The 20,183-nt window shown below is 35.8% G+C and overlaps 1 protein-coding gene across 4 annotated transcripts in view; it reads right to left on the bottom strand.

Moving 5' to 3' along the window:
• Nucleotides 1-20,183, bottom strand: part of sstr3 (somatostatin receptor 3) — a 49,941-nt gene that overhangs the window by 23,267 nt on the left and 6,491 nt on the right. For 3 of the 4 annotated variants that reach the window (XR_012401021.1, XR_012401022.1, XM_690273.7), the window contains exon 1: nucleotides 12,223-12,421. The exons of the other annotated variant lie outside the window; for it this stretch is intronic. The gene's annotated coding sequence lies outside the window, so the exon portion shown is untranslated. Of the gene's footprint in view, nucleotides 1-12,222; nucleotides 12,422-20,183 lie in introns of those variants that run through there. 4 annotated transcript variants of the gene reach the window in all.

Genomic DNA, 20,183 nt, shown 5'->3' with positions numbered 1-20,183 from the left:
AATGCTGAGGTATTTTCGCCAAAAATAAACTTCAACCACTGACTCTTCACAGCCTCATCTTTGGGTAAGGAAAATAACTAACTTGCCCTCACAATTGAGAGCACAGGGTCTTCGCGACATGATTCAACTGGGATCTGCTACAGTGTTTGTCTTTCTTTTTTTCTTCCCACAGTTTTCCCGGGTCTTCACTTGCAACAAGTGGGCAGGGCTTGAGTTCCATATCGACACCACGCTGACTTGGCTAAAGACTTGTTACAGCGAAGATTCCTTTCAAACCACCATGGGTCGACTCTTTTATAGATGAATCAATAATTTTAAACATGGTGCACTTTTAGATTTAAGCCTTAGCCGGATATTTCACTTAGAGCTGTGTTTCACACTGCATGGAAGGTCATTTTCAAAAACCCATAATAGGGGCTCTTTAAAATAAATACATGAGGAAGCATATGTCCTTTATCGTTTTGTGAACAACATATCTTTGTACGTCTGTAGAGGAAATAACTGTGATCAAGCAAAAGATCAAATCTAGATTATGATAATCACATAGAAATATATAGGAGAGCTAGCAGTTTATCTTGGAAATAATTCTGCATGTCTGTGAAGTGAACACCGTAGGATGTCCCGTTTGTTACATTATGATTCATAAGTGAGCACACGAGACCCTGTGTGGCTGCATTGTTGCCTGGATGTGCCCTTTTGCTGACCCTGCACTTTTGTGGACTGACTTGCATCCCACAGTCTCTGGCATTAGGTCACCGAAGAGTCTCGCAAAGAAACACTATAATGATTGCATCTGGGATGGGGCCAATGTGTTTCTTCCTCAAAAGATGCCTTTCAACAGAGAAAAATTAACCAATACCACAGTAAAATACTGTTAAAGGTACAGTTTTTAGAAGTAAAAAACATGCAATCTTTTGAAAAAATGTGAAATTCCCAGGTCATAAAAAAAACAGTTATAATTATATATATATATATATATATATATATATATATATATATATATATATATATATATATATATATATATATATATATATATATATATATCAAATGCTTTGTCATGTCACATATTCACAGGGTTTCATTTTAAATTTTATGCTGTTAAATGAACATTTAGTGTATTATTTTACCAAGATGGCATTTTATGCTTGTTTGCATGGAGTTTCTGTTTGTTATTGTTTGATTTAATTGATCTATTTTCAGTTAAGCTAACATTTATGTTTCCGAGTCATGCAACAATGTGACATAATTAAAATATTTACAAATATTTCTATTTTCTTTTCCCCCCTACAAGAGACCTGCTGGACATTGCCTCATTAATACAGAACATTTTCAATTCCCGAACAGATGCGCATGCATTATACAAAGAGTGCGAGACTAACACAACACCTCCTGTTGTAGAATATGAATGAGCATTGAAATCAGTTTAAAAAGACATTATTTTTTTATGTCACTGCGTTATGCATAAATATAGCAATATTGCACTGATCAACACTGAATTACAGGCAAAGGGCACTTTCTTTTATTTAAACAACCTTTTAAAAATATTGTTAAATACAAGGGTCAAATTTTAACTTTTCTATTTGGGCAGTTTTTATAATTGCCTTTAATTAAATGTATTTGTGCTGTCTTTTATGTCAAATGCTTACATTTAAGCATTTACTTCAATAAATAATAATATTCATTCATTCATTTTCTTTTCAGCTTAGTCCCTTATTAATCAGGGGTCGGCACAGCGGAATGAACCACCAACTTATCCAGCATATGTTTTACGCAGTTTATGCCCTTCCAGCTGCAACCCAACAACGGGAAATAAATAATAATATTACAACCTGGAATACATTACACAATAGGGATGCACATTTATGATCAACTTAATGATGAATATTGGTCTTGGTGTTAAACTGATGATCACAAATAACATTAAACATTAAAAATTAAAAAAGAAATATACAGAAATAAAATGTTAAGAAAAAACTCATTAAATTCTGAGAAGAAAGTTGTGAGGTGCTGAAAGAAAGAGGTGCTGTCTAATGCGGTGCTGCAAACCGGAGCACTCTGAGAAAACCCACGCGAACGCAGGGAGAACATGCAAACTCCACACAGAAACGCCAACTGAACCGAGGCTCGAACCAGCGACCTTCTTGCTGTGAGGCGACAGCACTACCTACTGCGCCACTGCTTTTCCCCCACACTATTTTTGTGACTCTAATTTTGAATTAGACATCATTTTTGCACATATGCTAGAAACACAGTGGCTTTATTCGGGATATTTAATTAGTTTATTCTTAACATTTAATTGAGTTAAGTTTAATGACACATTAAAATGCTATCTATCTATCTATCTATCTATCTATCTATCTATCTATCTATCTATCTATCTATCTATCTATCTATCTATCTGTCTGTCTGTCTGTCTGTCTGTCTGTCTGTCTGTCTGTCTGTCTGTCTGTCTGTCTGTCTGTCTGTCTGTCTGTCTGTCTGTCTGTCTGTCTATCTATCTATCTATCTATCTATCTATCTGTTTATCTATCTATCTATCTATCTATCTATCTATCTATCTATCTATCTATCTATCTATCTATCTATCTATCTATCTATCTATCTATCTATCTATCTGTCTGTCTGTCTGTCTGTCTGTCTGTCTGTCTGTCTGTCTGTCTGTCTGTCTGTCTGTCTGTCTGTCTATCTATCTATCTATCTGTCTGTCTATCTGTCTGTCTGTCTATCTGTCTGTTTTTCTGTCTGTCTATTGATCTATCTGTCAGTCTCTCTGTCTGTCTGTCTGTCTGTCTGTCTGTCTGTCTGTCTGACCGTCCGTATGGCCCTAATTTACAGTAATCTCAATGGCTTTAGTTTCTCACAACACTTTAATGTATACTTTATTATATTTGCACAACAGTTAATGCATTTCTCAAAACAAATAGTACAAACTGCAAAACCTAGTTGATAACCTGCAAAATAGTGTCATTTGCTCAAAATGGAGAGCTCATTTCTCAAAAGAAAGTACTCATGTCAATGAAAGTGTCAGTGTCATCAAGATGAAAAGTCCTGACACCATTGTTTCTGAAGATAGGCTTTGTCATGTTTTCATCATGACAGCTTACGTACATTTGTTCCAATGCAAAAAAGATTGTGGTGACTCTTCCTGAAAATGCTCAAGACAGCACTATATACTATTTGCACAGCCATTTGCAAAGTACAGTAAAGTTAGACATCACTGCATTTAGTGAGGTATCTGAGTAAAAGACACTAAATATGTATGTTTCACATTTTCACTTATTCACAGCATTGTGCAAAAGATTGCATACACCCTTATTTACAGCAAACATAAACTTCCTTTGGGTAGAGCTGTTCACAACTGTAAACAGTATAACATACACAGGTTTGTAAATCATTCATGAAATTGTTCAATTTAGAAGACATTTAAGGAAAATTTTTTTTTTTTTAAAATTATATAAAATTTGCTTGACAGATTTTGACAACTAGTTCAACATTTTTGTATGTAATGACTCAAGTTATGAAATGAGGACTATTAGTTTTATATGGAATGACTACTCAGCATTCACAAGTTTAGTTAATTTTGACTGACATGACATAAGCAACTGATAATGTTACAGAACAGCAGAGAGTTGTATGAAAGCAGCTGATGCATGTCCAAAGCATTTGCAATTTGTTAGAAGTAATGAGAAACTGCTATTATGATGTGCACAAATGACTAATTGTTTTGAGAAATGTATTAACTCTTGTGCAAATGTAAATAGTGTTGAGAGAAATGCACCACAGCAACTGAGAAAAACTGCAATGCCCTGACTTACTTTCACATTTCATTTTAATCATGACTGGCAAATTTAATTGTGGAAGGGTGTTTTCTTCTCCCGAATGTTGAATCAGTGGGGTATTTTAGTTTTTTCTGGTGGCATTTGGCTACAAAGTCCAATAATTTCAGACGTACGCAACACCAATCAAAGAAAGCACTTATTAATGATCCGAGGTTAATTTTAAACCCCTCTGACATCACCGCCGTCATCTTGAGATTTAAATCAATTTGATGGAAACAAAGTTAATAAGAATTCATTACACAAGAAGAATGGTAATGGAAAATGGACCCGACTGCAGACAGGTGATCTCTCAACAGCGACAAACAAAACTACAGAGAAAGGTCTGATGAATATCACTAAAGGCAGCCAATGAATGTTTTATAAACATCTGCTGCATGGTGTCACCTTTGCATCTCTATTCAATACAATCTGCTTTAAATATTCTTCTCCGTGTCCACAGTGTCTCCATCAGCTAATCAGATCATTGGCTCTTGCTTCATACATCAGCAGTAAATCTACTCTCTGGTGAGGCTTGCTGGATTCAATCACATATAGGGGTATTCTGCTGTACACAACTTTCTCATATAAATCATATGAAACATGCTGAGATGCTTGAGCGCTACAAACACAATTATATACCCATGCTGAAGACAATGATTTTATTTCAAAATGTCACGCTCCCTCTCCTACGGCTTCTGTCTCAGTGTCAGTGTGCTGGAAATTAGTATTTTCACTTGATCTTATTTGCATGTTGTTTCTTTCTCACTATAATTTTTGCATTAAAAGAGACCATAGTCACATAATTCAGACATGATCTGTTAAAGCACTCAGTGGTACTGGGTGCTGGTATTGTTGGTGCGGCTGCAGATGCAAGGAGATCCACACTGTGTGTGTGTGCGACCAACACATACATGAATACACTCATATTAAAGTAGATCACATAACACGTGTTGAAGGTTTGCAGCACGTATACAGCTTAATTCTGTGTTGTTTGCGCTGATGAGCAGCAGGGGCCTTCCATCTGGGAGCTATCCCATCATCCTTTGCAACTCTAACCAGCCAGAAGGCCTTGAATTGCTCATAAATACAAAACAAATCACCTTGAAGAAATTCCAAACGTGTTTTTCTTTCACAAATAAAAAACAAAACTTGTGAGGCTCACACTTAACAGTAAGGTTTCATTAGTTAACGCACTTACTATCATGAACTATGTATGAACAATACTTTAAATACTTTATTATTCATAATTTAACATTCACTAAAGCATTATTAACATCCAAGTTCATGCTTGTTAACATTAGTAATGCACCGTGAGTTAACATGAACTATATGAACAAATACTATTGTAAATTTATTGTTTATTGTTTGTTCATGTTAGTAAAAAATACAAACTTATTGTAAAGTGTTAGCCTTGTAATTTGATGTTGCGCTATTAAGTGCGATCACTTTTACGCCACATACACTTGTGCATTAAAAGAATGAAGTGGATATGACTTTACATGTCAGATGAAATTTTGATCTTATCCTGGCTTTTCCATTTTGTATAATGATGTTGGGTAGTGGCTTTGTTTTGAAGCTCTCAAAAGAAAATAAACATGTTGTCAAACTAGCCAATACACCGACCGAATGGTAATGCAATAGAAAAAAAGGCATATACACAGAGAATGGCTTGAAGGTGAGTAAATTATGGAGTAATTTTAATTTTTTGGTGAACAATTCCACTCCAAGTGTCCCAAAGTTTGGTTGAGCAAATAATGTTTTGTACCTTTTGAGTTTAAATTCTTGACGTTGTTTATACCTTGAGATCCAGAGCAGTAAGATATTGAGTTTTGGAAATGACATGAAGGTAAGGCTTACAGTAGGAAGCACACACGTTTTGCTAGTATGTCCAGTGTTTTCAATCTCATAACATCTATTTGAGGTTTCAGTCATTTAAGCAGGGGTGGACTTAACCAATCAGCGTGGAAAGCAGATGCTTAGGGTCCCTATGAACTAGGGGGCCCTGAACAATGCCAAGAAGCCTATATTAATCATTCAGCTCTTTTATACATGTTCTGTCATATGTTGTAAAATCTGTCTATAACTGTTAAGATTTTAACATTATTACTTCTTTTGAAATATTTCCCCCATGAATAGTGGAGAGTTCCTTCCAAACTGCACATGCAAACATTAAAGTCTAATCACAAATATGGCTTATTGACTGTAAATAGTTAATGAACTTGTTATTTATTTGTGAATTGGTTGTATTTAATTTTACATTAAGAAGATAAAGGTTCCACTTAAGACATATTTTTAATATGCTGTTTATTTATGAAAAAATATTGAATCTACAGAGATAAAATATCAATAGAGAAAGAGAATGTTTACAGTTTCAATGCTAGGGCCCCTTACCTGGAATTACTAAGGGCCCCCAAACCACCAAGTCCACCCCTGCATTTAAATACACATAAAAACTAGTAAAAAACATTTAAGGTTTGTGAAATACATGCTGATGTCTAGAGGAGACAGCAATGAAAATCCTTTTACACATTACCTGAAGATGTAAGTTATTCACAACAGATACACCGTTTAGGTAACTAGAACGTTGACTCTATTCTTCTCCCAGTTAAACAGCCTCTTACTTTCATGTATTTTAGGAGAAGTAGATGGATGGGGTTTTTGTACAGCTAGTGTTTTCCAGCCAATGATAATCGTCCGGTGAGGTCTTAATGTGACTATTTTTTAATTTTACAGCATCAATGTTGTAATGTAATTACTATACATTCATTTACATAGACTTAAGCATTAATTTAGTTGTTTAATCGTAAAACGGACTGAACGACGAGGTGAGCGCAGAAACGGGGGAAAAGAATGGCGTGCTTCTTGATTGGTCTGGGACACACTATTTACTGTAAATCTATCAGGCAGTGAAGATCACTGTTTTTTAAAGTAATCAAACCTTAAAACGAGGCAATTTGTAATGGAAAGACAGTTCACTAGAATTGATGAGGCCGGATGGCTGAAATCAAAAGTCTGTGTGCATATCGACATTGACATGTTGTAAATCCAGCAGCTCTATTCAATTCAATTTCTATAGCGCTTTTACAATGTAGATCGTGTCAAAGCAGCTGCACATAAAAGATTTAAGTAAATTGAAACAGTGTCAGTTCAGTTTTCAGTGTTGAAGTTCAGTTCAGTTCATTGTGTTTTAATATTCACTGCTGAGAGTTGCTGAAGAGCAAATCCATCGAAGGTCCACAGGTCCCAAACCAAGCAAGCCAGTGGTTACAGTATCTCTAATCTCTCCACTGCAGGGCAAACTAACATGACAGCACTCACAGCCTATCAAAGACTAAATAATATGAAGTTGTTTAAATAACAAAATATGTTCTTACACATATTTTTGAATCTGAATATCAGATAATTCACTGTTTAATTAACCGCATACTGTATAACTTTTAAACGCTACATGACAGATTTGATGCATGATCATGGAAAATAAATGTCTAGATTTAAAATAAGTCACAATAATTAAAATTCTGAGTATTCAAAACTTACATGTGAAGGGTTAACTCAGAAAAACGATAGTGTTTCTAGATGATACTTGGAGAGTCTGTGTTTGCAAGAGTTTGAAAATATCTGCTACCATATAATTTATTGCTATTCTTATGTTTTATTTATACACCAAAGCCTGATTTATTGATTATTAGACTTCCTAAGAGGGTTTCTGTCACTCCCCACAAGCTGGTTTAGGACCAGCGCTTGTAAAATGTGATAGGACTTATGGGCCACACATTCGCCGTTCACGCCTGTCAGACTGTTTCTAAATGAAGGGACCTTTGATCTCTCAAAGATTTCTCGTTTCCATTCAGCACTCAGTAGCAACACCAAACAACACACTTATCACCCCTAAAATGCTGCAGACCTAAAACACTAAAGACTGCAGAAGTCACACAGCAAGGGACCTTCTCAAAGAAAAATCTCTCTATATCACCAGATCAAATCCACACGCTTCCTAAGCTGATCCGCTTAGTTTCCCCCTTGATAACATCAGACATCTTGGATTTGTTTGAAACATTCTCAACCTACATTCAAGCTTTGCCTTGAAGACTTAGAAAGGCATTCAATCACCTGGGCACAGTTGTATTCATTCAACGTCAAAAGCGGAAGCCTTTGACGTTATTTCCCACTCTTTTAGAATAAGCAAGTCTTTAAATAGCAGCCCTGCATTTAATCAGCCTCTCAAGATTCAAAAGGAACGATGAACTTTGCCCACTGTCAGAATGAACTGACTGAGGTTGCATATGAGGCAGCTAGAGGAAAAAAAAGAGGCTGAAGGACAGATGAAAAGAAAGAAACTCATCATATATAACAGCAGCTGTTTGAACTGTACAATATACACCACTGAAGCAATTATCCAAATGGATATTGTTCAAATTTTAATGAGAAAAAGAAAAGTATCACTACAGTATTATTATAATTGGTATTTTTATAAAATTATATGTGTCAAAAAGTGAATTGATTTCCATATGAATTAACATAAGCCAGTCACTTACACACAGTAATTGTGTCAGTTTAAATCCATAATTACAGCGCCAGTAGTAGTACTAGTAGTAGTGGTACTACTACTACTACTGCTGGTACTAATACTAGGGTTGGTTGATTAATCGAAAAGTAATTAATTCGATTGATTAATCAAAAAGTAAGAAATTACAATGATTGTAAGGGCCCACACATTTTGGGGCCCCCCAGAGACATTGTCAAGGGCCCACTAAGCAACCATCCCCCAACCCCCCCCAGCCCGGAAAAAAACACCCACCCACCCGATCTTCAGTTTCGTTAGTGAAACACCCCCATCCAACGACTTGTAATATATAAACATATTTACTGTACAAAACCTGTCAGCGAACTATGAAATACAAAATAAAATAAAAAATAAAATATTCATTCATTAATTGTAATAGAGTTAAATTTTTCAGTTAATTGAGATTTTGATTTTAGGTCAAATTGCCCAGCCCTTACTACTACCACTACTACTACTGAGCAATTCCATGCAAATGTCAACCTTGCCATGAGAAAAAAAAAAGTTTTCTGATCCCACATCACTGCAGTGAGTAGTTTTGGAAAATATAAACAGATGTTTCAATATAATGTTAACATATATACTTTCTCTGTGAATTTATGTTTTCAGATTTTACCTCAAATGTCACATGCATGACACTGAAATTGCTCTACTACTACCACTACTACTAACAATAATAATATAACAACCAACAAACACAAATATTCATAGTTCAATTTATTTTTATGACAAACATTAATAATAAACTAACATTTATAGTTCTTTTCTCTTTGCTTGCAAATGTTAAACTGCTGAGCTTTTATATTTTGTAAAAATCCACAGAGAAATCTGTTGGCAACATATTTTTAATCTATACTTAATATAAACTGATCATATTTGGGGCATGTCGCATTTTCGAATGCATGTTATAATTGGCCCTCATTATGGGTCAGGGAGTCTCATAACGGTGTTAATGCTTTTGACCCATTATTTTTGAAGTATAATTGATTTACTCTAAAAGCAACGTCTTCAAAAAAACATCTCAGCCAGCATAAAAATTAGCGCTGGAGGTTTAGTGTCACACTAAGTTACTATATGATCGATGGTAAAGTGTGTGCAGCATGTGGGTGGAACAGTTGGAGCAGTGTTGGGATGGAGAGAGAGGCATGCGGCCCTACTGTTACTCGCACGCTCACACTTTCACTGAGGAAAGTCGAAAGGCTGCTGACAGAGGTGCTGACATGCTCTGCGGGTAAAAATAAAACATCATAAAAAATAACACGCCTGATGTAGTTAGACATGTTTGTGAGAGTCAACAGACACAGCGGGTGTGATGACACAGATGTTCACAATATGAATTGCATCACATGCAAACATGCAACGATGCAGGAATCTGAAAACCTGCTGGTATTATTTGGAAATATGTCCAGAACTTGAACTTGGTGTGTTCGGAACAGGTATATTCAGAAAGCATTTGGGTTTGATGTAAAGAGACAGGCTGTCAGGGCTGTCGGGGAACAGGACAAGTGAGGAGCTGTTAATTAGACAGTGGAGGGGGGCACATATTTGTGACCGCTGCCCTCCCACTCTTATTCTGTCTTTCTGTTTAATTCACGGTGAAGACATGCAACATATATTGAGGTCAGACACAGCCACAACCTCTAATCTTTATCCATAATTAACTAACAGGACAGAAGACTTATGCCACATATATTTAATCACCACCAGTAAGAATCTGTTGGAATTATTAGTCAGTGGAAGAAACTGGACTAGATGTTGCCAAATGGCGTCATATAACTGGAGCCAGTTCAGCAGTTACACCATGTAGGCTGTCAAATTGACACGTCTCGCTTGAGAATCGAACAGGCCGGGTCTCTTGGCTCACTGGCCAGTTTGGCTGCTTCCTTGGCAGGCTTCTATTTCTCATTGGACAGCATTGGCTCTTCTCATAGTCATGAGTTCAATTTTCTGCAAGAACAGGGTGTGATCTACTGACACTCAGTGGGCTTTTGAGTTAGGGATTCTGTTATGGTGTTAGAACAAGTAGTGCATTGGTGCAGGATGCACATATTGAGGATTTATGGACAAAATTGTACAAATTTATAGATATGATTCCACAAACATGTATTATGGTAGACGTACAACAAATATTGTTATAAAAATAGTATTGTTGTTTCTACTGCATGGGGTGATTAATATTCATTCAATTCATTAACAGAAAAATGCAGAAATATAAAAACATATAGAATCATAATAAATCTGAATTATTAGCCCCCCTTTCATTTTTTTAAAAATCTTTTTAAATATTTCCCAAATGATGTTTAACAGATCAAGGGAATTTTCACAGTATGTCTGATAATATTGTTTCTTCTGAAGAAATTCTTATTTGTTTATTTCTGCTAAAATAAAAGCAGTTTTTAAATTTTTAAAACCCATTTTAAGGTTAACATTATTAGCCCCTTTAAGCTATATATTTTTCAATGGTCTACAGAAAAAAAACATCGTTATACAGTATTGCCTAATTACTGTAACCTGCCTAGTTAACCTAATTAACCTAGTTATGCGTTTAAATGTCACTTTAAGCTGTATAGAAGTGTCTTGAAAAAATATCTAGTAAAATATTATTTACTGTCATCATGGCAAAGATAAAATAAAACAAGTTATTAGAAACGAGTTATTAAAGCTATTATGTTTAAATAAAGTGTTGAGAAAGTCTCTCTGTTTAACAGCATCATTTTTTTAAGAGATTTAAGAAACCAGTATTTAGTTAAATTATCCTGATTTTCAAATCACAGCAACCGAAAACATTTGTTCAAAAGACTATGTTTTAAATGACCATATTTGTATTTTCATTTTCAAATGAAGCTTATCAGACCTTTGTGAAGCAAATAAATAAATAAATAAATAAATAAACAAATAAATAAAACATCTTACTCAAATTCATATCTAATAAATGCAGTAAATCCAAAGAACTTGATTATTTACAAGAGACTTATAAAAATAATAATCAAATAGCAAAAGCTAGCTCATTTAAACCAAATATTAGTCTTAAAAGAGCAAAGTGATTCAATACACTGAGGGCTTCAGAAACCCACAAGTTCAAAGAAACAACGGGTCTAAACTATGTTTGGGACATAACTGGCATTTTAAATGCTTTATAGAAATTTAATTAAGCATAAACAGAACATAAAAAAGTATCATTTGTTGGGGAAAATATATACATGATCAATTTAATTATAGACGTGGGAGGTTTTAAACTTTATATTAAATATAATCATATATTTTTTAAATGGTTAATAATAAACAATGAATGTGAAGTGATTCTAAATGGACAGTAATTTATCATATTCGTAAAAAAGTATGCAAAACTGAGTTAAGGATTATCATCTCTCCACGTAGGATCAATGAACAGCACTTAAATTAACGCACGTTAAAAGTAGGCTAAGTAGTCTATTTGCAAAGTATATTTACATAGTCAATACTCGACAAGAAGGCTGCTACAATATGGATTGAATACTTTACTAAGGTGTTACTAAGTAACATTAACGCTCTAATAACACTAAGTAATGAGTGTAAATAGCACCTGCGCTTCACCTGCCTTCTAACAGCCCTCTTTACTGAGAAACATCCGTGTGTTTACTGCAGTCACGAATATCAGCCACGAATCTGTCGTCACACAATACTTATGTACAGTATTAAAGCTTCTTAATATTGATCATAAGGTATTACTTGAAACAATTTTAAACATAATTTATTTCCATAACTCTTCAAACACTGACCGAAAAGAAAATAACTAGGCTACAACAGTAACAATCTGCTGTGGTCACAATGTAAGAAAATACGCTCGGCAAAGTTTCTTACCTTAAACCAGTAATTTCCAGCAAACTTGGTCCTTACAGTTGGGAATATGACAAGCTGGAGATTCCGTGTAGAGGTATTTGCAACTTAATTAAGACGTTACAGCGTTTTTCCTGGACGAGCTGCGGTCGCGCGCACCGGAGATGCTGCAGGATGAGCGCGTGGTTGCTTGACTCGGCGAGCGCGAGAGAAACTCATATCTGTGGAGTCCTGAACATTACATTGCTCAGTACTCCATCACTCCCCTGTAACCAGGTAACTGCTCTTCCGCGGGCACACGCCAAGGGAAGGTAGGCGTTGATATTACTCCGGTACCCGTCAGCGAGTCTGTGTGCACGCGCGCGTGTCTCACAGGTTTGTTGTTGACTATGAGCTGTAAGTGAACTGCTGCGTGCTGATTTGCCTACAAGAATTCCAAAAGTATAAAGTCCATGTTATGACCCTGGATGCGAATAAACAGCTGCTAATTTGATTCAAATTACTTTGTTTAATTACTTTGTATCAAATTAACTTTGTGCCTGCTTTATAATAAACAGCTTTTGCAAAGTATTTCAATTTCAATATTCAACTTAATTGAACAGAATTTGTATCTGTGGATCTGCAAATGAACTTGAGTGATGTAATATTGGATACCCTGTTAAACAGTACAGATTAGTATTGGTTTACATTTTCAAATAGCATTTAATAAGTATTAAATACATTTTCTGTGCATTTCTGTATAGGTTCTGATTATTACACCGAAAACCAATGAGTAAAATAGGTAACATTTTGCTATATGTTCTCTTTGGTATATGTTAAAGAATATTATGTGTAAGAAATAGAATATAAATAAACTGGATTAGTTAGTAGTTACATAAAAAAACATCACAACTTTTAAAAGTTATTAAATATTAAATAACAAACAGATTGCTACTGTAAAGTGTAAGTCAAGTTTGTAGTGATACTGTTTACAAAAAACTGCTTATGAATGCTACAGCATCCTGGAGTATTAGGTCTACTGAAGGGATAAACTGTAATAAATACTGTAGTATACTTTAGATTTTACTTCAGTAAAATGAATTAATGAAGTCCCAACAATATTTCACTTTATGGAACATACCAAGTCAGGCACCATGTTTAGTTACAGTGTATTAAAACTGAATAACAGACCTACAAAGCCCAAGAGTATCTGACGGCAAACTTGCATATGCACATGCAATCTCAGACACACTCAATGGAGCTAGTTATATCACTAAAAGAGGTAGGTTTAAGGGCGGGGTTAGGTGTGCACTATAAGATCCAGTAACTTTTAAGTGAACATGTCTAGCATGTTTTAGGACAGTTTAATAATGTTTTCAAAAAAAGTACATGCATGAATAAATGTGAGATATGAGAAGGTTCAATGCATTTCTTACCACGTAAACACAATAAGTCTTGCTAATGGTAACTTTATGTTGTTTTTATACATAACTTTCTAATAAAATGTCTTAAATGATATATCCTATAAAACAAGAAATACAATTAATCTAATATAATTGTGGCACTTAAAAAATAATAGTATAAAATTCACCAAAACCTTGAATTTCTTCTTCGACACACCAGAAACATAATACAGTAGTGATGTCTGCTCTAGATCCTTAATGAGATATCTGGGATCAAAGAAGTTGGGAGATCAGCTGTCAGTCACACGAGTGTAAAAGAGCCAACAGACAGTAAACTGAAAGACTGATCTACTCAAGAGGTTAAAGTTAAAAGGATTTTCACTGACGAGTCATACAATATTATTCATGCACAAGAAAACACTCTCACGGAGTACATGCATGGTTAATGACCTTTAAAAGCACATGTTGCCAGGTAAAAACCAAGAGGTTGCTAGAAATAAAAGCTCTTTAACAATATAATTCAATAAAATTCACCTTCAAAATATTGGCTTTGGTGCAGGAAATTCTGCCAAGGTAACATTTTAAAATTGGAGAATGAATGTCTGAATAAATAAATAAATAAATAAATAAATAAATAAATGCTAATTTCATGATTTAGAACCATATTTTGATATCCAGTGCTCATTTTGGCATGTAAAAACCCTACTTGTCAGATTTGCTGAAGACAAAAAATGAACAATGGAAAGCTATGAACAGTTATTGCAGATAGATTTATCATCCCTCTTACTAATAAGTCAAATTATTATATAATAATTATAAACTGTTTGCTCCTCTGTTAGACTTCATTATGTTGTACCATGTAATAGTGATGACAAAAAGGTAAAAAGTGTACATTTTAGGTATGTTTGCCTTCGCTGTCTACATTGCTCATCCATCCATCCATCCATCCATCCATCCATCCATCCATCCACTCACCGGCCACTTTATTAGGCTGCTTGTTAACTTCTTGTTAACACAAATTTCTAATCAGCCAATCACGTGGCAGCAACTCAGTACATTCAGGAATGTAGACATGGTCAAGACAATCTGCTGCAACCAAGCATCAGAATGGGGAACAGATGATTTAGGTGACTTTGAACGTGGCATGGTTGTTGGTGCCAGACAGGCTGATCTGATTATTTCAGAAACTGCTGATCTACTGGGATTTTCACGTACAACCATCTCCAGGGTTTACAGGGAATGGTCCAAAACAGAGAAAATATCCAGTGAGCGGCAGTTCTGTGGGCGCAAATGCCTTGTTGATGACAGAAGTCTGAGAAGAATGGCCAGACAGGTTCAAGCTGATAGAAAGGCAACAGTAACTCAAACAACCACTGGTTACAACCGAGGTATGCATCTCTGAACTCACAATGTCGAACCTTGAGGCTGATGGGCTACAGCAGCAGACCACACCAGATGCAATTCCTGTCAGCTAATAACAGAAAACTGAGGATACAATTGGCACAGGCTCACTAAAATTGCACAATAGAAGATTGGATAAACGTTGTCTGGTCTGATGAGTCTCAATTTCTGCTGTGACATTCGGATGGTAGGGTGAGAATTTGGCGTCAACAACATGAAAGCATGGATCCATCCTGCCTTGTATCAATGGTTCAGGCTGCTGGTGGTGGTGAAATGGTGTGGGGGATATTTTCTTGGCACACTTTGGACCCATTAGTGCCAACTGAGCATTGTGTCAATGCCACAGCCTACCTGAGTATTGTCCATTCTTTATGACCACAGATTACCCATCTTCTAATGGCTACTTCCAGCAGGATAACACACCATGTCATAAAACTCCAATCATTTTGGACTGGTTTTTTGAACATGACAAAGAGTTCAATGTACTCAAATGGCCTCCACAGTCACCAGATTTCAATCCTATAGAGCACCTTTGGGATGCATATATACACTGTTACTGTATATATAGAGTATGGTTAGCAGAGCTGAAATTTCAGCATGATGCAGCTAAGATTAAAGTAGGAAAACATTTGATATAGGACAACCTTTGTATGATATGGTTCTTTTCCCAAATTTTTATTGTCTAATTTACATCATTTGTGTAACTCTTAAATGTTACAAGACAGCAAACTTTCATTTTCATTGTATCAATAACATCAAGTCCACCGAGGTAAGCCTGTTTATGTAAAGGAAATGCGATCCAATACAAAAAAAAGACTTGGCAAACATGACTTAAACAAACATAAATACAATCATGAACACAAACACGAAGACGAAATTCATCAACAGAGGCAGGGTTTTACAAACCTATAACTGACACAATGGGTTTCTTCTAATTCAGTACTATAAATAATCACTTAATACAGCAGCAAATGCAAAAGAACACATTTCAGCATACACCTATCTGTTTAAATAACATTAAAGGTGCCATAGAGTGCCTTGATTTCATATGATGAATTGTTCTCTCCCATGCAGCTAAAGTAGTTCCAGGCAGGTTCATATCACTTTGGAATGAGATGAGATGTGTAAGAAAGTAGTACTAAACAGAGCAGCAGTAAGAACTTGACAAATGTCTTTAAAAACAATGTGTGAACAGCGCATTTAGCATAAGCAGAACCACTGACTTCAGTCTGTTGAATCATTAAATATTGCAAGCATTCTACAGCCCCTCGTTAATTATTCCTATCCATATTGATTACTCAGCTCCATTATTTTTAATTACAACTGCTCTGTATAAAGGAAGGGCACAGTGGCTCAGTGGGTAGCAGCATGATTGCCTCACAGCAAGAAGTTCTCTAGTTCAAGTCCCGGCTGGACCAGGAGGCCTTTCTGTGGGTAGTTTACATGTTCTCCCCATTTCTGCATGGGTTTCCTCTGTGTGCTCTGGTTTCCCCCACAGTCCAAAGACATCCAATATAGGTGAATTGAATAAACAGATATTGGATAGAACGGGAGAGTTGTAATAGGGGTGTACTATCAGGGCTGGGTTGTGGCAGGAAAGGCATTCACTAGTAAAATATTTGCCAGCATAATTGGCGGTTTATTCTGCTATGGCGACCCCTGATGAAGTAGGGAATAAGCTAAAGAAATGTGAGAGAGGTGTGAGTGATAAGAGTTCAAATGTGCTGCAAGTAAAAACTTCCATATAGAAAAACACCAACATCCTAATCATTTTAACATCAATAACACATGCAAATACAGAAATGTGCTGCAAATGTCCTGTTTAGACTCAAAGGGGCTCTATTTTAACAATCTTAGGGCGATGTTTTCACATCTACTTTAGCTATTTTAAGGATGGAAAAAAATGCTCTGTGCCCTGGTGCATGGTCTAAAAGGGTTGTGTTTATTCTCTTAATGGGTTATGGCAGCCTGATCTCAGGAGGAAACGTAAGTATTTTACGCTTTGTCAGTTTAGTGGCTAATTCATACGAGTTCAGTCGCACGAAAATGTACGATTTCAAAAAGGAGGCATGGCACCCAACCCCACCCCTAACCCCTAACCGTCATTGGGTTATGAGTAAATCGTACAAAATTGTACAAATTAGATCGTATGAATTCATACGAATTAGCCACTAAGTCAAAAAGTTAAAAATTGCCATGCTTAATTGCGTTGGTTATGGGCATGTTTTGAGTATATCATGCATTAAACAAATCAGAGACTCATTTCCCATTCCTGTAATTCTTTTCCATATTTAAAGATATTTGTGTATTACCTTACATGCCTGTCTGAATAAAGCAATGTGTATGCAAGGACCCGCATAGGTACTAACTCGCTGTTTAAATAATGAAAACTCTGCACTATTGACTGTAGACCAGCGTTTTGTCGGTCAATGGTGCTGCCTATTCCAGTTGCCTCATATCGCACCAACAATGCGCTTTAACACATCTGCTTTTCAGTCTAGCATGCTTGAGTCCACACATTGACCCAAATACATTTGCTATTTAAACCATAAATAGCTGTAAATAACAATAAATGGTCTGAAAATAGCAAAAAAAAAAAATAAATAAATAAAACCTTTCGTCATGCTTGGTGCTAGTTTGCATCAGGTGTATAATAGGGCCTAAGCCCAAGGTGCTGGAGATCTGAAAGATGATTTTTTTGTTGTTGTTTATTTTAACACCCTGATGATATGGTTCCTTATAGATTGTAAATTTTTTTTAGCCCTAAGGATCTAACAAACACAATAATTGCTAAATGAAATGTTATTTTTTTATTAGTTAATTTAATCTTTTTTTTTCTTCAGCTTAGTCCATTTTTTCATCAGTGATTGCCACAGAAGAATGCGTTTCACTCCATAATGTGTTTTATGCAGCAGATGCCCTTCCAGCTGCAACCCAGTACTGGTAAATACCCATACACTCTCACATCCACACTTATACACTACGGCCAATTTAGTTTATTAAATTCACTTATTCACATGTCTTTGGACTGTGGGGGAGACCAGAGCACACGGAGGAGAAGACTGAGAAGAGTTTTTTAATCATTACGTGTCATTCCAGGCTCATGTGGAAACACAACTGGAATTGTACCTGCTTGTTTTAAGAATGATTCAGCACGATAATGGAAAAGTGGCTCTAAACAAGAAGCATCCAGGTTCAACACCTTTTGCAGTGTATTTGTGTATTTGAATATGTTTTGAGAATTTGCATGTGTTGTTTAATTGATGAAGATGTTTTCTCAATTTGTTAGTGTTTTTCTATTTGCTTGTGTTTTCCAAACTTGCAGCACATTTGTGTTCTCTTGTAGGGTGGCCCAGAGAGCTTAACGTGCTGCAATTTAAGAAAACACGTGCAATTACAAAAACACCAGCAAATTGAATAAAGATCTTCATCAGTTAGAACACAACAATTAATAAAACGCGCTGCATTTTCTCACTACGCAAAAAAATGAAACACATCGGAAATGTTTTATGGGGATCCAAAAATGTGAAGGACAATTTAAAAGGTGTTGCGAGAAAATGCAATGCATTTTTGTTAGGGTTGGGCATCTAAGCTATAATGCCGATCCGATACGCATCTCGATACAAAGAATACGATCCGATATATTAGCGATACATTTGTGACATATTGCAATGCAACATGATACGATTCACACCCACATCACGATACGATGCGATATTTCAGCACTAATTAGATCAAGTTTATGAGATGATGTGAAAGAGGATGCTGTGCCATTGAATGAGTTTGATCATTTATTAACCAAGCAAAACCAAGACTTTTTTTTTACAAACTGGCTCTTCTCTCAGAGCCAGAGTGTCAGATTACAGTAGAGGGCCATTTTAGAACATATAGCACATATTATTTAAGTATTTTCAAGATAAACAGAATGTATAAGTGCAATAGCTATATATTAAAAATATATATATATTTGCACTCTTTCAACATAAAGGTTTACCATTGCACAACAAGAATTGTGATTTAACTTTTCAACTATGAAAACAAGTTTTACAAAGATATTTTGCCACTGATTATTCAAAACTTAAGGTCGTGAACTTGCAGTGTTATGCTGCTTTGAAACATCACTGTCACTGTAAACAACAGGCTAATAAAAATATAACAAACCAGCAATCTTCTTGCTGTGAGGTGGTCAAACTACCCACTGTGCCACCGTGACACCCAATTATTTTTATCATTATTATTATTATTATTATTATTATTATAATTAAATAAAAATTAACAGGAGGAGCGGTTTAAAACCTTCGTTCTCCGTGACACTAGGCTGAATATCTTTGCAGATGAACAATGCAATAGCATTCGTTATTGGCGTAGAGCGCACAAAACTGTTGCGCACGGAAAAAAAAACTTGCAATGCTTTTCTGACCACTTTTGGAGCTGGTTGAAGCAGTGCGAAAGCTGGGGATGCAGGAACACTGGAAGATGCTTTCACAACAACACCGTGGCGCCGCTTCAAGTGAGATTTCAGATTAGTCATACTGCCCGCGTATTTTACAGATGCGCGGCACATTTTGCAAATTGCATCTGTCCTGTCATGTCGTCCATCCTTAAATCCATAATGTTGCCATACTTTAGATTTAAAACTCAGTGAGGAATAAAATGTTTGTTTTGCTTCTCGCGCTTTCTGAGGGCGCTCCAGTAGCTTCATCCGCACACCTGATACACTGAGTTGTAGTGTGTGCACATCCGCAAATCCGTTGCTAAGGCTTACTTTATGTAGGTCGATTAAATTATGCGCCAAAAACAGGTTGACAACACTTGTTAATAAATAAAAAATACATTCTATATTAAAAATATGAGCTGTATCTCGGAAAAATCAATGCATCTCGCAAAAACCGATGCATCTCGATTTGCTTCCAAAATTTCATTCATCCTCTGCTGCTCAACCGATGCACTCGCATCGTGCACGCGCATGACCGCGTATCGATACATATCGATGAATCTTCCCATCCCTAATTTTTGTAATATGTTTGCGTTGTGAGAAAATGCAGCACATTTTATTAATTGTTTGCTTTGTGGAAAAATGTAGCGCATTTATTTAAAAGTGTGTTTGTGTTGTAAGGGTTTGCAGCATCGTGCTGTCAAACAGATAAGGATCTTTTCTTAATTTGCTGGTGTTTTTTTTGTAATTGCATGCGTTTTTTAAAT

Source organism: Danio rerio, chromosome 3 (genome assembly GCF_049306965.1).
Source record: "Danio rerio strain Tuebingen ecotype United States chromosome 3, GRCz12tu, whole genome shotgun sequence".
NCBI lineage: Eukaryota > Metazoa > Chordata > Actinopteri > Cypriniformes > Danionidae > Danio > Danio rerio.
This window is presented reverse-complemented; position numbering and strand designations above follow the sequence as displayed.